The sequence below is a fragment of the Balaenoptera musculus genome, chromosome 2 (genome assembly GCF_009873245.2).
Source record: "Balaenoptera musculus isolate JJ_BM4_2016_0621 chromosome 2, mBalMus1.pri.v3, whole genome shotgun sequence".
NCBI lineage: Eukaryota > Metazoa > Chordata > Mammalia > Artiodactyla > Balaenopteridae > Balaenoptera > Balaenoptera musculus.
Window position 1 is genome coordinate 32,496,160 of NC_045786.1, and position 13,461 is coordinate 32,509,620.

The 13,461-nt window shown below is 47.7% G+C and overlaps 1 long non-coding RNA gene across 2 annotated transcripts in view; it reads left to right on the forward strand.

Moving 5' to 3' along the window:
- LOC118890908 overlaps positions 1–13,461 on the forward strand; it is a 52,099-nt gene that overhangs the window by 16,203 nt on the left and 22,435 nt on the right. For both annotated transcript variants that reach the window (XR_005018851.1, XR_005018852.1), the window contains exon 3: positions 10,294–10,412. This is a non-coding gene — a long non-coding RNA (uncharacterized LOC118890908). The remainder of the gene's footprint in view (positions 1–10,293; positions 10,413–13,461) is intronic.

Genomic DNA, 13,461 nt, shown 5'->3' on the forward strand with positions numbered 1-13,461 from the left:
CCCTTGGCTCCCTGTCTCAGGGAGACCTGGGTCTCTCAGAGGGTTGAGCCTCTTCCTGTCCATCCCAGAGCCCCTGCCCACGCCAGACAAGCCAGCTCTCTGTGCCCAGAGCCTAGTCTTGAGAAATTAAAAGCCTCTCTGCGTTCCCCTGGAGCAGACCTCATGGAGAGTCCTGCTGGCTCTCTGGAGAGAAGAAAGGGGAGATTCCTCTCATTTTGTTTTCTGCAGCTTCCTCTTTCAGATGAGTCTGCAATCTCATAAAACACCACCAATTTGCTCATTTTAAAAATCCTGCCACATTTGAAGTCCTCCCCGCAGTGCCTGGCACTGTGCTCTGATCTGAGCAGAGTGAATGGATAGTGGATGGAGGGAAGTTCAACCTTCACCGCTCACGGTCAAGTGGGCAATGCTCTTGACACCTCCCCACCCCTGCAGTGCACACTCCCCTTGGGTCCTAGGCACCCCCCTTGCTGCAGCTCTGCCCTGACCTCTTGCCTTCTGTAGCTCTTTATGTAACCAAGTACTAAATGTTCCATCTGGGAGGCTGGCTCCAAGGAATTTCTCATTTTCAGATATTTATGCTTTAAACCGAAGACCAAATATTGCTGGTTCCTGTCTCCTGTCTCTTCACGGCATCATTAGTAGTTTTCAAGAGCTGCATTCTGTAAGTGAATCTGCCAGCTTGTCACTGGTGAGTTCTAAGTTACCAGTGACACTTGAAGAAATGCCCAGAATAACTTCAGCCAGCCAGCAATACATAACCAGGGAGACAGAAGCTCAGACACATGAATTTATGGAGAACAGTGGGGATCTCATCTATAAAACCCCAGTAATAGCTGGTATCCTTCTCCAAGGAGATAAGAAAACTATTGTTGCTTCCAACTACCTTCTCAGCACTCCCGTGAGGAGGAGGACAAGCAGAAGTTAGTGCTCTCATGTTGCGTGGGGACCCTGAGACGGAGGACATTATTAAAACTTAAAGAAAATTAAGTAATATATAAGTGAGAGTCGCTTAAGTGAATATTTACAAAGGGAAGTAGTGAATCATTTATTCATCCATTCATTTATTCAGCAGGCTTCCATGAGCATCTATGTGCCAGGCTTTTTGCCAAGATGGAGACTGATACAACAGTTAATGAAACAGGACTCCACTCTCAAAGAGCCCTTATTCTGGTAGAAGAAGCAGACAGTTAAGCAAATTATTTCAGTGTTATATGCGCAAGGCCGCCATGTACAGTTGTTCAGGTGCTTCACTGCACAAACGTGCTCAGCTGAAGGGGCAAGTAGGACCTGAAATCTAGTCCTTGGTCTGCTTGCTGGGCCTTTGCCCTGGTGAGGAGCTGGGTCTGCCTGAAGAAGGGGTACTTTTTCCTAGTGGTGAAAAACATATACAGGTAAGCCCTGGTCTGGCCACAGGACCCTAGCCCCACATTTTTATAGCATTATCTTCTGTAAACCATTCCAGATGCTAATCATAAATAGATGTCCTGATAATCAACAGCAGCCACCTGATCTGGGTTCTAGATTTTACTCTGTCTACATTTTACCCTGTCCCTGTGCTTCTTCCCCTCTCTGGACCTGAGTCTCCTCTCTGCAGTGTAGGGGTGGGCAGGATGGGTGTAAAGATCCTTCTTGCATCAACAGTCTAGGTGAGTACCGTTCCTTGCAGAGCACCTGCCAGGTGATGGTTCCTGCGTTTACACCTGGGGGCTGGATACAGGCAGAGAGAAATGTCAGTAAAGGCAGGGTATTCTAAAGGGGGACCTCTGCTAACACGAGTCTGGGACTTGAAACAAGACAGAAGGGCTGCCTGAGCTCCAGTGTCCAAAGGGTGGACTAGCTCATGCCCCGGTGCTGGGGGCCATCCTGGTGGCAGGGCGACTGGAAGTGTAGGCCAGTTAGAAGGCTTGAGGGGTGGTGACTGGCAGATGGAGATCAGCAGGTGGCCTGGGGCAGACTCCAGCTTGTGGGTTCCAGAGGCTTCCTGATTTTTTCAGCAGGGCAAAGGTCAGACTAAGAAGTCGGCATCAAAGCAGGGACTGGGTCAGCACGGACACAGGGGCCCTGGGGACATTCAGCCCAGCGTTCCCTGAATCTGTCTAACAACGATGGGTCTCACAGGGGTCAGGTACCAGCTGTGCCTGCCAGGACCCAAAGTGGCCAAGGACAGAAGGGAGAGATGGGAAATGCCCATGACTGAGGCAGAGAGAGTGTGGTGTTGTGAGCAGACACTTGAGCTCAAACCCCAGCCCTAGCACTCTGCAGTTGGGTGACTTTTTGGACAAATTATTATTTTTAAAAAATATTTATTTATTTCTTTTGATTGCACCGGGTCTTAGTTGTGGCATGCAGGATCTTTAGTTGCAGCATGTGGACTCTTAGTTGCAGCATGTGGGGTCTAGTTCCCTGACCGGGGGTCGAATCTGGCCCCCTGTGTTGGGAGCGCAGAGTCTTACCCACTGGACCACCAGAGAAGTCCCTGGACAAATTATTAACCCTCTCTGAAGCTTCGGTTTCCTCATCCATAAAATGGACACGACAGTCTTGGCTTTGCACGGTGGTTGCGAGCACGAGCGGTGTTGGACATGGAGTCCTAGCACAGGGCCTGGCTCAGAGTAGATTTGTCTTAAATGACGGCTTCTATTCATCTGAGTGAGATTATGCCAGAGCGCAGTACAGGCATGACTAGCGAACAGCTTTCTGCCTGGCAAAAGGGGACATTCCACCTGTCCCCCAGTTTATTAGCACGCCTCCCTCTGCCACACACCTGGATGAAGGGACACAACGTCTAGCTTCTGTGACTCCTTCCTTTACGAGAAAGAATTCTAAGCGAGCCCATCACCAGGTTTGTCTTCTAAAGACTGTGACAAGCTGTATCCAGGGTAGCTGGAGATGGGATTTCTATTTTGGTTGTCAACAGTATCAAATAGATACTTGGAGCAGGCTGTCAAATCCGAATTGGACAGAGAGGACAGGAGATTCATGCTGAGGCAGGAATCTCAGAGCTTTGTGAGGGGCACATTCAGAACACCGCTGTGCACCAGCACGTCCGGGGGTCGACAAAACCGACACTCTGGGACTTTCCGAAAGAGAGTGCCTTTAATGACAAGAGAGAACACGTGGCTGTCACAGTGATCAGAACCTTGGGAGCAATGAAGCCCAGTCCCGTACCCTGTACCGTGTAGAAAGCCTCTCTCATTTGATTCTCCTGCCAACCCCGTGGGGGAGATGTTGCCCCCATTCTATAGACAGAGAAACTGAGGCTCAGAGAGGATGATAGTAGAAAAGTCAGGGCAGTACAGTGAGGAAGGGGTGACACCAGGACCCGAACCCAGGAACCTGCTGCTAATGGTGCGATCGTTTCTACAGAGACACATTGTGAAGCCCTGGGGTCTGCGTCTTGCAAAGTTTCAGCTGTGGGGGAACAAAGCTAACGATGCAGGTCTGGGTTTGTCCCCTCTCTTTTTTTGTTTCTATTTATTATATTTTCTATTTTTTGACCCAGTATGGGAACATTAAACCCCCATGTGCTGGCACCTCCTGAAGACTCTGCACAGCCTTCCCTGCACCCCCCAGAGGGGCTGAGACGCCTCATTATACTCTCAGAGGCCCCTGTGGTGTCCTTGGGCAACCCGCACCACAGGTGGAGTGACTTCATGCTTTGTGGAGTGATGAGTGTAATGCCTTCCTCACTGGACTTCAAGCTCCCTGAAGGCAGACCATGTCTCTCTGATTTACCCCAGTGCTTAGAGTGATGGCTGGCACACAGAGGTTGCTGAGCCAAAGATGACGGCTTCCGTTCGGAAGAGGAATGGAATTTGGTCCAGAGGAGATGGGTGGCAGCCACTCCAGATGGAGAGGCGAGCCTGGGTGGGAGAAAGGTCCAGGCTGAGTGTTCACCCTATCCACACCCTCTCAGTATGGAAAGCACAGGACCTTACACAGAGTAGGTACCATATAATGATTGATTGAAGGAAGGAGGGAAGAAAGGAAGGAAGGAAAGTCACAGCAAATTCTGTTCAGGGTTCTCTGTTCCAATTAGTTTCTTTGCATGGCTGATTTGGGTGTTATTGGCTCAAGCGTACATGGTTTGAGGGGCAAGAATGCAGAGAACTTACCAGGGGCCCCCAGGCATTATGTATTATTTATTTATTTTCAATTTATTTATTTATTTATTTATTTTTGGCTGCGTTGGGTCTTCGTTGCTGTGCACGGGCTTTCTCTAGTTGTGGTGAGCGGGGGCTACTTTTCATTGTGGTGCGCGGGCTTCTCATTGTGGTGGCTTCGCTTGTTGCAGAGCACGGGCTCTAGGTGCACGGGCTTCAGTAGTTATGGCAGGTGTGCTCAGTAGTTGTGGCTCACAGGCTTAGTTGCTCTGCGGCATGTGGGATCTTCCCAGACCAGGGCTCGAATCTGTGTCCCCTGCATTGGCAGGCAGATTCTTAACCACTGTGCCACCAGGGAAGCCCCCATGTATTATTTATAAATATTCCATTATCCTAATTAGGAGAACTCCTGGGCTCTGGGCCTGGGTCACTTGGGATCCCAGGGGTCAAAGATTGGACACTGGCTTAGGGGTGGGGTGGGAGGAATTGGGAGACTGGGATTGACACATATACATTATTGATACTATGTATAGAATAGACAACTGATGGGAACATACTGTATCACACAGGGAACTCTACCTAATACACTGTGGTGACCTAAATGTGAGGGAAGTCCAAAAGGGAGGGGATATCTGTACCTGTATGGCTGATTCATTTTGTTGTGCAGTGGAGGCTAACACAACTTTGTAAAGCAACCATACTCCAATAAAAATTAATTAAAAAAAAAAGATTGGACACTGGCTTAGACTGATGAGAATGGTGATTGCATATCTAACCTCACCCTGTGGGGATCGGAGCTGCTTCAGACTCCCTTGCCTCCAATCTGAATTGGGCCAGTGCCAGGGGCATGGCTTGGCTGAATCTGCAGAAGGGGATCTGGGGTGATTAGACTGACATGAGGCTTCTTGAATATATCCTGTTAGGGCAGGATGCCTTAAAGTGTGAGCAGCAAGGGAATCAGACTCTTACTGATGGTAAGGAGAATGATGAAGTGGATCAGTGCTATCAAATGTGTGACCTAGAGTAAATGGTAGGTTTTTATCCCATTCCTTTCCTGCCACAGGACCTTTGCACATGCTATTCCCATCTCTGGCCCCCCTTTCCTTTTCTCTGATGATTGGCTCCTTTTTGTCCAATTGGCCTCAGCTTATTTGTCTTTCCTTAGAGGGGCTTTCTGTGACCACTCTGTTATAAATAGAAGTCCCCATATCCCTTATTCTCTTTCTCAACGCCTTATTTGTTGCTTTCATTATATGTATTAGAATTTGTAATCATTTTACTTATTTGTCTGTTTACTTGTATTTTCAAAAATTTATTTTCCCCAGTAGATTGTAAGCTCCATGAGGACAAGACTCATGCTTGTCTTGTCACCATTGCCTTTCCTCCTCCACCCACCCCAGTGCCCGGCAGAAAGTAGATAGCCATCAATATTGGTACGATGTTTGGTTGATTGAATGAAAAATTATGTAACTGATCAAGATTGCCCTTGAACTTTGGCTTACAGGAAATTCAGAGCTAAATTTGTAATGCAGCTTTAGTAACTGTCTGGGTCCTTAAGATGAGCATTTCTGTGTGCTTATTTTTTTTGTCTGACTTCACCTCCCTCAGTGGATTTTTTTTGTATTGACCCATGTAACTGATGCTTACCATTTATGGTAAGAATCACACTTTCCCTCATGATTGAAAGCAAACATGATGTACATTGCAGGCTAGGCAACATTATCTTTGTATAATTTCCAGAAAACAGAACAATATAAACAACAGCAATAGCGCTATGGCAAATGATGTTTTCTCTTCATCGGAACTGTCCTTCAGCAAGAACTCTCAGGTTAGGCCCGATACCCTAGAGGCTTGGGGCTGGCAGGGGAGCCCTGTGACAAGTGAGGGTTCTGCCACAAGCGGACAAGGGCTATGGCTATTCTGCATAGAACTTTTGTGGATATTAAGAAAAGGTGCCCCTTTGGGTGGATGCAACACTGTGCAAAGGCAAAAAGGTTGGCAAATGGAGAGTTGGCTGTATTTCATCCCCCCACCCCCACCCCAGCCCCTTGGTTCAATGTCTTTGTGCAGTAAGCAACCTGAACCACTGTACATGGTGGCCCTGAATGGAAAGGTCTTGAAGGCTGGGGACTGTTCCTCTTGCCTTGGTAGTTGGACCGCTTCCTTTAGGGCCTGCCCAGCAGACAGGACTTCCTATAGTCTGTCATTGCTTCTCTCAATCATATTAGAGCCTGCTCAGCCCTTTGGAAAACATGGCTGGGAGGGGACAAAGGGCATAGGCAGAAAGCAACTGTCTTTCAGATGTCTAGTATGCGCCAGCCACTGGGCCAGGTGCTGGGTATATAAAGGTGAGTACGACCTGGTTCCTTCCTCACAGTCTGATGAAAGGAACAGACAAGCAAATAAAACAGGAACAAATTCTCACAATGAAATGAGTGCAAAGATGTGGGAGCAGAGGGGAGCACATGACACTCCCACAGGAGTCATGAACAGCTTCTCACAGAACATACTCTATGACTTGGGCCTTGGAGGAGTTTCCAGGCCAGCGAAGCAAGGGAAAGGCATTCCAGGTAGGGGAAGAGCCAATGCAAAGGCACAGTGCCCTGAGTCTGTGTGATGGGGCTGAGGAACAGAGGCTGCTAAGGATGCACTAAATGTCCTTCTCCCACTCACCCAACTCACCCATCTCAATGTCACCTTTTCTGTGATACCTTCCTTTGCTGCCCTAAGACTCTTCCTTTATGTTTCTGACGTGCACACACTCGTCTCTTGTAGCACCTGGCACCTCGTACTGCAGTCATGTACACCCCTGCTCTCACACTAGAGCCTGAGCTCCCTGGGGGCTGGGGCAAATCCTGCTTCTCCTATGTGTCCTCTCCTCTCACACAGTGCCAGGCACAGGTCAAGGGTTGGGGAAAGGTTTTGTTAAGTGAATGAATGAACAGTGTGCCTGAAGCAGAGACAGTGCGGTGAAGCGGGTTTGAAAATGAGGCTAAAGAGAAATGCCAGGTCTTGTAGTGCCATGCAAGGGGGTCTGGAAGACAGGCATCATCAGCCATCACCCATTTTGGCTGGAGGACGACCTCAGGGTCAGAGTCACACCTGTTCTGCAGTGGGTATTCAATCTGGCAGGCAGATTTTGGCAGTAGGACACACAGGGGGCCTCTGACCCTCTGGATCTACATAGGTACCTGAGTGCACAGGGGAGGGTCCCAGGGAAGCGCCCCCTGGAGCTGGGAGAAGCTCAGGGCTGCCTCACTAGGGTGTCTTTTAGTTTAGATAACAAACAAACGATACTGCCTTGTATTATCTCCGTTGATAAAACGTCCAGAAGTAAGAGAGCTTTCAGGTTAATACAACTCAAAAATACAATCATATTATCGAGGTTCCTCCCATCTCTCTGCCTCAGCCTCCTCCAATCATTGTTGACCCTCATGATTCCAAGATGGTGGCAGCAGCTCCAGGAATCACCCAGGCCCATCAGTGCTCATTGGTAGAGGAGAGCCACGCCTTCCGGGAGTCTCCTTCCCAGGAGCAAAGAATCCTTTCCCAGAACTCCCTGAGCAGACCTCCCCTCACATCTCATTGGCCAGAATTGGCTCACATGCTCACTCCTACACCAATCACTAGGAGGAGACTGGGAGCTCTGTGATTGGCTTAGACTCACCACTCCAGTTTACCGGCCCTGCAGCCGGTGGTGAGGTGGTGCGGTGGAGCGGTGGATACCCAGTCACAGAGGACAGTGACCCAACTTCCAGACCTTAAGGTGGGGTGTGTGTGTGCAAGGTTGAGCAGCGACCCCTCGAGGGGGTTCAGGGAAGGGCATCCTCCAGGAAAACCTTGATCGCATTAGAGGAGAGGGTAGCATCCTAGGATGGTTCCAGAGGGCGCATGAAGAAAGGCTTCCCCTGCTGGGCTCGAGTGCTACATTAGCTGCTGGCACAGTGAGGTGCTGGCCCTGCTGGGGGCTTGATGACTTAGCAGTCTGGGCATCGAGGGGGCAGGTGTGGCTGAGGCCTGGTCTGTAGGAGGGAGGCGGTGAGGGCGCGGGAAACTGCACAGCCTGTTTCAAACACTCAGCCCACACACCACACACGAGCATACCCATACACGCACACAGCCTTGCCGTTTACAATCGTAAACTCCTCCTCTTTGCCCAAGCAACGAAGGAAAGGCCCTGGCTCTTATTCAGAGAGATACAGAGGAGTTAACTGTATCTTACTACCCTTTTGACATCTTCAACTGGACGTCTCAAAATCCCCCAGTGCCCACCCGCTGGAATAGCTGGGGACTGACTGGGCCCCTCTTTCTCCATGCTGGTCTTTCCAGCAGGGTGGCAGGGCTTTTTACATGACGGCTAGCTTCCAAGAGGACAAAAGAGTAGAAGCTACAAGCTTTTTAAAGTCTGGGCTCAGAAGTCCTGGAATATCCCTTCCCCCCCCTTTCCCCCACCCCCTGGTCAAAGCAAGGCATAAGGCCAGCCCAGAATCAAAGGAGAGGAGAAATAGACTTCATCTCTTGATGGGAGGAATGGCGTGTGCACACAAGGATGAGACGGATTGTTGGTGACCGTCTTGGAAAACAAAAGCTCTTTATACAGAATTGGTGAGCAGGAGGGCAGGGGCTCAAGCCTATGCCTGTATAATGCCAAGTCCACATCTCCACATCCCCGATCAGATCATGGACTTTTCCAGCTGGGAATGACTCTTGAGATCATGCAGTGGCCCACAACCCTCAATGTCTTAACCTGGGGTTCGTCAGAAGCAGACCCTGAGGCCCAATTTGAGTATCAGTGGCTTATTTGGGAAGAAGCCCTGATAGGTAAGTGGAGGAGTAAGATGGGGAAAGGATGGGAACCATTAAATAAACAGATGACATTGTGGCGACTAGAGCTCAATCTTTCTGGGGGACTTCTGGGAAGTGGTGTGGAACGCCCCTAAGGGGCAGGAAGCTGGGGTATTCATCCTCCCATTGCCTACTCTGGTGCCTAGATCTCATCCCAGGCTCATGGAACTGGTGCTTGAGTTCCTTTTTGGGCTGGTTCAGGACACCTTCATTCACTCCCAGTTCTAGAGGCTTCTTATTGGCTAGAGAGGCCATACTGGTTCTTACCCTGGAGCCACATGCCACAAGCTGGATGAGCTCTTTAGCAGATGATAAAACTCCAGACTTTTCCAGGATAACAAGTAGTTCCTTCTGCTTGTATCCCTGGGCTGTCCTTGCCTGGCTGTAAGATCTATAATTAGAACTTGTGGTAGACTGGTACTTTGGTGGCTGCCAAAGAACTATGCCTCCCAGTACAGTAAGTCCCCTACATACGAATGAGTTCTATTCCGAAAGCACATTCGTAAGTCCAATTTGTTCATAAGTCCAACAAAGTTAGCCTAGGTACCCAACTAACACAATCGGCTATATAGTACTGTACCGTAATAGGTTTAAAATACTTTTCACACAAATACTACATAAGAAACAAAGAAACACACACACAAAATAAAGAAAACATTTTGACTCTTACAGCACAGTACCTTGAAAAGTACAGTAGTACAGTACAACAGCTGGCATCCAGGGGCTGGCATCGAGTGAACAGGCAAGAAGAGTTACTGACTGGAGGAGGGAGAGGAGGTGGGAGATGGTAGAGCTGAAGGATCGTCAGCAATAGGAGATGGAGGGCAAGTTGCAATTTCACTCACGCCTGACGTGGATGGCACAGGTTCTGGTTCCTTGCTGGATTCAGTTCTATCTACCCTCTTGAAAAAAACGATCCAGTGATGTCTGGGTAGCAGCTCTTTTTTTCTCGTCATAGATGACGCGGTAGCACTGGATTGCATTCTGAACGGCTGCTGCAACCTTTGTATACCGTTCTGCGTTCAGGTCCTGTGCCTCAAAAAGTAACGGTGCCTCCTCAAATACAGAAAATCCCCTTGCCATTTCCTGTGTCGTGAATCTCTTCGGTTCTTCAGTTACTTCTTCCTCTTGTCTCTCTTTGTCCTTTCTCTGGGCACATTCGCATCTTTGAAAGTTTGCAACTTGAAGGTTCATACGTAGGAGACTTACTGTACTCATATCCTGGCGTGGTCCCCTCCCACATCGATTCTGAGCTTGGTTATGTGACTTGCTTTAGCCAGTGGGACATCAGCAACCGTGGTGCACACAGAGGCTTGATAAGTAAATGCTTTTCTTCTTGCAGTCCAGCTGCAATGTTGTAAGGAAGTCCAAGCCATCCTGCTGGAGAGACAGATCATATGAAGAAAACAACACATGGAGAGAGAAAAAAGCCACCCAGCGTAGCACTGGGCCATTGGACAGGTGAGTGAGGCCTTTTTGTACTTTCCTACTCAGCCCAGTCACCAATGCAAGGATAGCGCATGAGCAAAAGAACCACCCACCTATGCTGTGTCTGAATCCCTGACCCTCAGAATCTCAAGCAAACAAAGATGTTTTTGTTTTACGCCACTAAGATTTGGCGTAAAACTTAGTGGCATACCAAACCACATACCATAAGCATCTTTGTAGCTCCTGAAATTTACTGACTCTGTACCCCCTTCCTCTGTAAGTCGAGGGGATAGTAACCCAAAGACACTCAACACCCAGCTCGAGGAAGTGGGGAATGAGGGCAACCAACATCGCCTGTTTCTGGGCTTGATAGGAGTGGCAGAGAGGTAAGTGCCTCTCCCCTATCCAAATTAAGATCATCAACTAAATAAATCCCCCCCAACTGATGAATGTACCCAGTTCAAATTTTATTAATAAAACCTAATTTGTTTTCCCAATTTTATGGATTAAATTCCCCAGTTCTGTTATTTATTCCCACCACCTTTTCTTCTTGAATCACAAAATAAATGTCAATTTCAAAAGTTAGATGGTGAATATTCATCTCTCTCCCGAGAATATTGTGGGTGGGAAGCTTTCTTCCTGATTTAGAAGGGGAAAAAAACCACAATTTAAATATGAAGTATACATAAAGGAAAAAGAAATGGGAAAATTATTATAAAATAGTCTTTTTTTCTTTTATTCCCTTTTTATCCCCATTCCCCACTCTCATTACCTTCTTCCCCACAGGAGACCATTCCAGTGTATTTAATGTGTATTGCTTTATATGTATGCGTCTTGTAAACGTGCGCCGTTGTTGGGTACATATGTATTTTTAATTGTCGTTACTGGTGTTATGTTGTTATAAAGCCCATTGTTTCTTTCTTGTTTTCACTCGCTCTGTGTTTCTAAGATCTATCTATGTAGTTATATGAACAACTGACCTTTCGATTTTAACTGCTGTAGAACGTTCCATGATGTGCATCCGCCACATTCCACCTTTTCATTCTGCCAGGGATGGACACCTTGATGGCCTTCAACCCCTGGCCACGTTAAACAACGCCATACTAAGCATCCTTGTTCATGTCCCTTTACAGACTTGATAAAACCAATGTTCACGCATTTTATTCACAAATTGCCGTGTGTGTCCACATGCCTTTAAATTAGGTGCAAAAAGAATCCAGTAAACATACAGATTTATAAAGCTGAATTTAGATTTCCTAAATTCTTTCTTTATTTTCATAATGAAAATGTTCAAAAAGCTGTTAACATTATGACTTTGAAAACATAAAGAATCACTTTTTTAAAAATTTATTTTTTATTTTTTTGGCCACACCGCCAGCTTACAGCATCTTAGTTCCCCGACCAGAGACTGCAACCGGGCCTCCTGCAGTGGAAGCGTGGAGTCCTAACCATTGGACCGCCCGGGAAGTCCAACAGAGAATCACTTTAGAAACAAATTATTTCCTAATTAGTAATAGCCTGTGAAGGAAAAAAAAGCACATTAAAAAAATCAAATCTGTTGTATTCATTTAAAGCAAACACACACTCACGGTAAAATCTCCCAAGGTTTGTATGGTGAGTCCATTTTTTTCCAGTTGAGCAGTATTACAATTTGTTGGAAGGGCTGCTAAATCACGAGCAAATGGATGAGACAGGTGCATGTGGTCTCTGTTTCTGCACAGCCTGCTTCTGCGACAACAGCGTTCTTGTTCTCTTTTCAATTTTAACTCCTACTTGAAAGGGAATAAAGACAGACCTACTAGAGAATGGACTTGAGGATATGGGGAGGGGGAAGGGTAAGCTGTGACAAAGTGAGAGAGTGGCATGGACATATCTACACTACCAAACGTAAAACAGATAGCTAGTGGGAAGCAGCCGCATAGCACAGGGAGATCAGCTCGGTGCTTTGTGACCACCTAGAGGGGTGGGATAGGGAGGGTGGGAGGGAGGGAGACGCAAGAGGGAAGAGATATGGGAACATATGTATATGTATAACTGATTCACTTTGTTATAAAGCAGAAACTAACACACCATTGTAAAGCAATTATACTCCAATAAAGATGTTAAAAAATTTAAAAAAAGAAGGGAAAAAGTCAGACACATCTCTAGATGCAGCATGGGTCTCAACCTGCCCTCTTTCCCTCTGGGAAGTTACAACTCTTACACTGTGAATATCTCTTACATGTCAAAATGTCCAACAAGGGCTTCCCTGGTGGTGCAGTGGTTGAGAATCTGCCTGCCAATGCAGGGGACACGGGTTCGAGCCCTGGTCTGGGAAGATCCCACATGCCGCGGAGCAACTAAGCCCGTGAGCCACAACTACTGAGCCTGCGCGTCTGGAGCCTGTGCTCCGCAACAGGAGAGGCCACGACAGTGAGAGGCCCGCGCACCGCGATGAAGAGTGGCCCCCGCTCTCCGCAACTGGAGAAAGCCCTCGCACAGAAACGAAGACCCAACACAGCCAAAAATAAATAAATTAATTAATTAATTAATTTAAAAAAATGTCCAACAAATTCAAAAGATGGATTTTTCAATACACTCTTCCACCTTGTCCAGGCCTGACGTTTTTGGTCCATGTTCCCCTTCGGATCTGGTAGCCCCCTACTTAGTGGCAGTTCGCAGCCCAAGCTGGAGACCTGCTTGCTTGTGAGTTGGTGGCCATTCCCTGGTCATCTCCATGGGTGGGCAGTTTTTTTCCTTAAGTTTAGCAGGTCTCTGTTTGTTCTGGGACCCAGCTCCATCTCTCTTACAGGAGTCCAGTGGGGCAAGGGACTTGTATATCTTGAATCCTTCTCTCTGAATGAATCCTTCTCCAGCTCCCCTTTGGACATGGAGCCTTTGTGACTCCTGCAGTTACAGACTTAGGCAAAAATAGCTTTTTGGAGGTTCCTGAGCCCTCCATAATTGCTGGGAGAGTGAATAATCTAAGCTGTGGTTTGGTCACCCCTCCTGCCTCTCAGTGCACGTGAAGACCAAAGGGTAGCCCCCGCTCACCACAACTAGAGAAAGCCCGCGCGCAGCAACGAAGACCCAATGCAGCCAA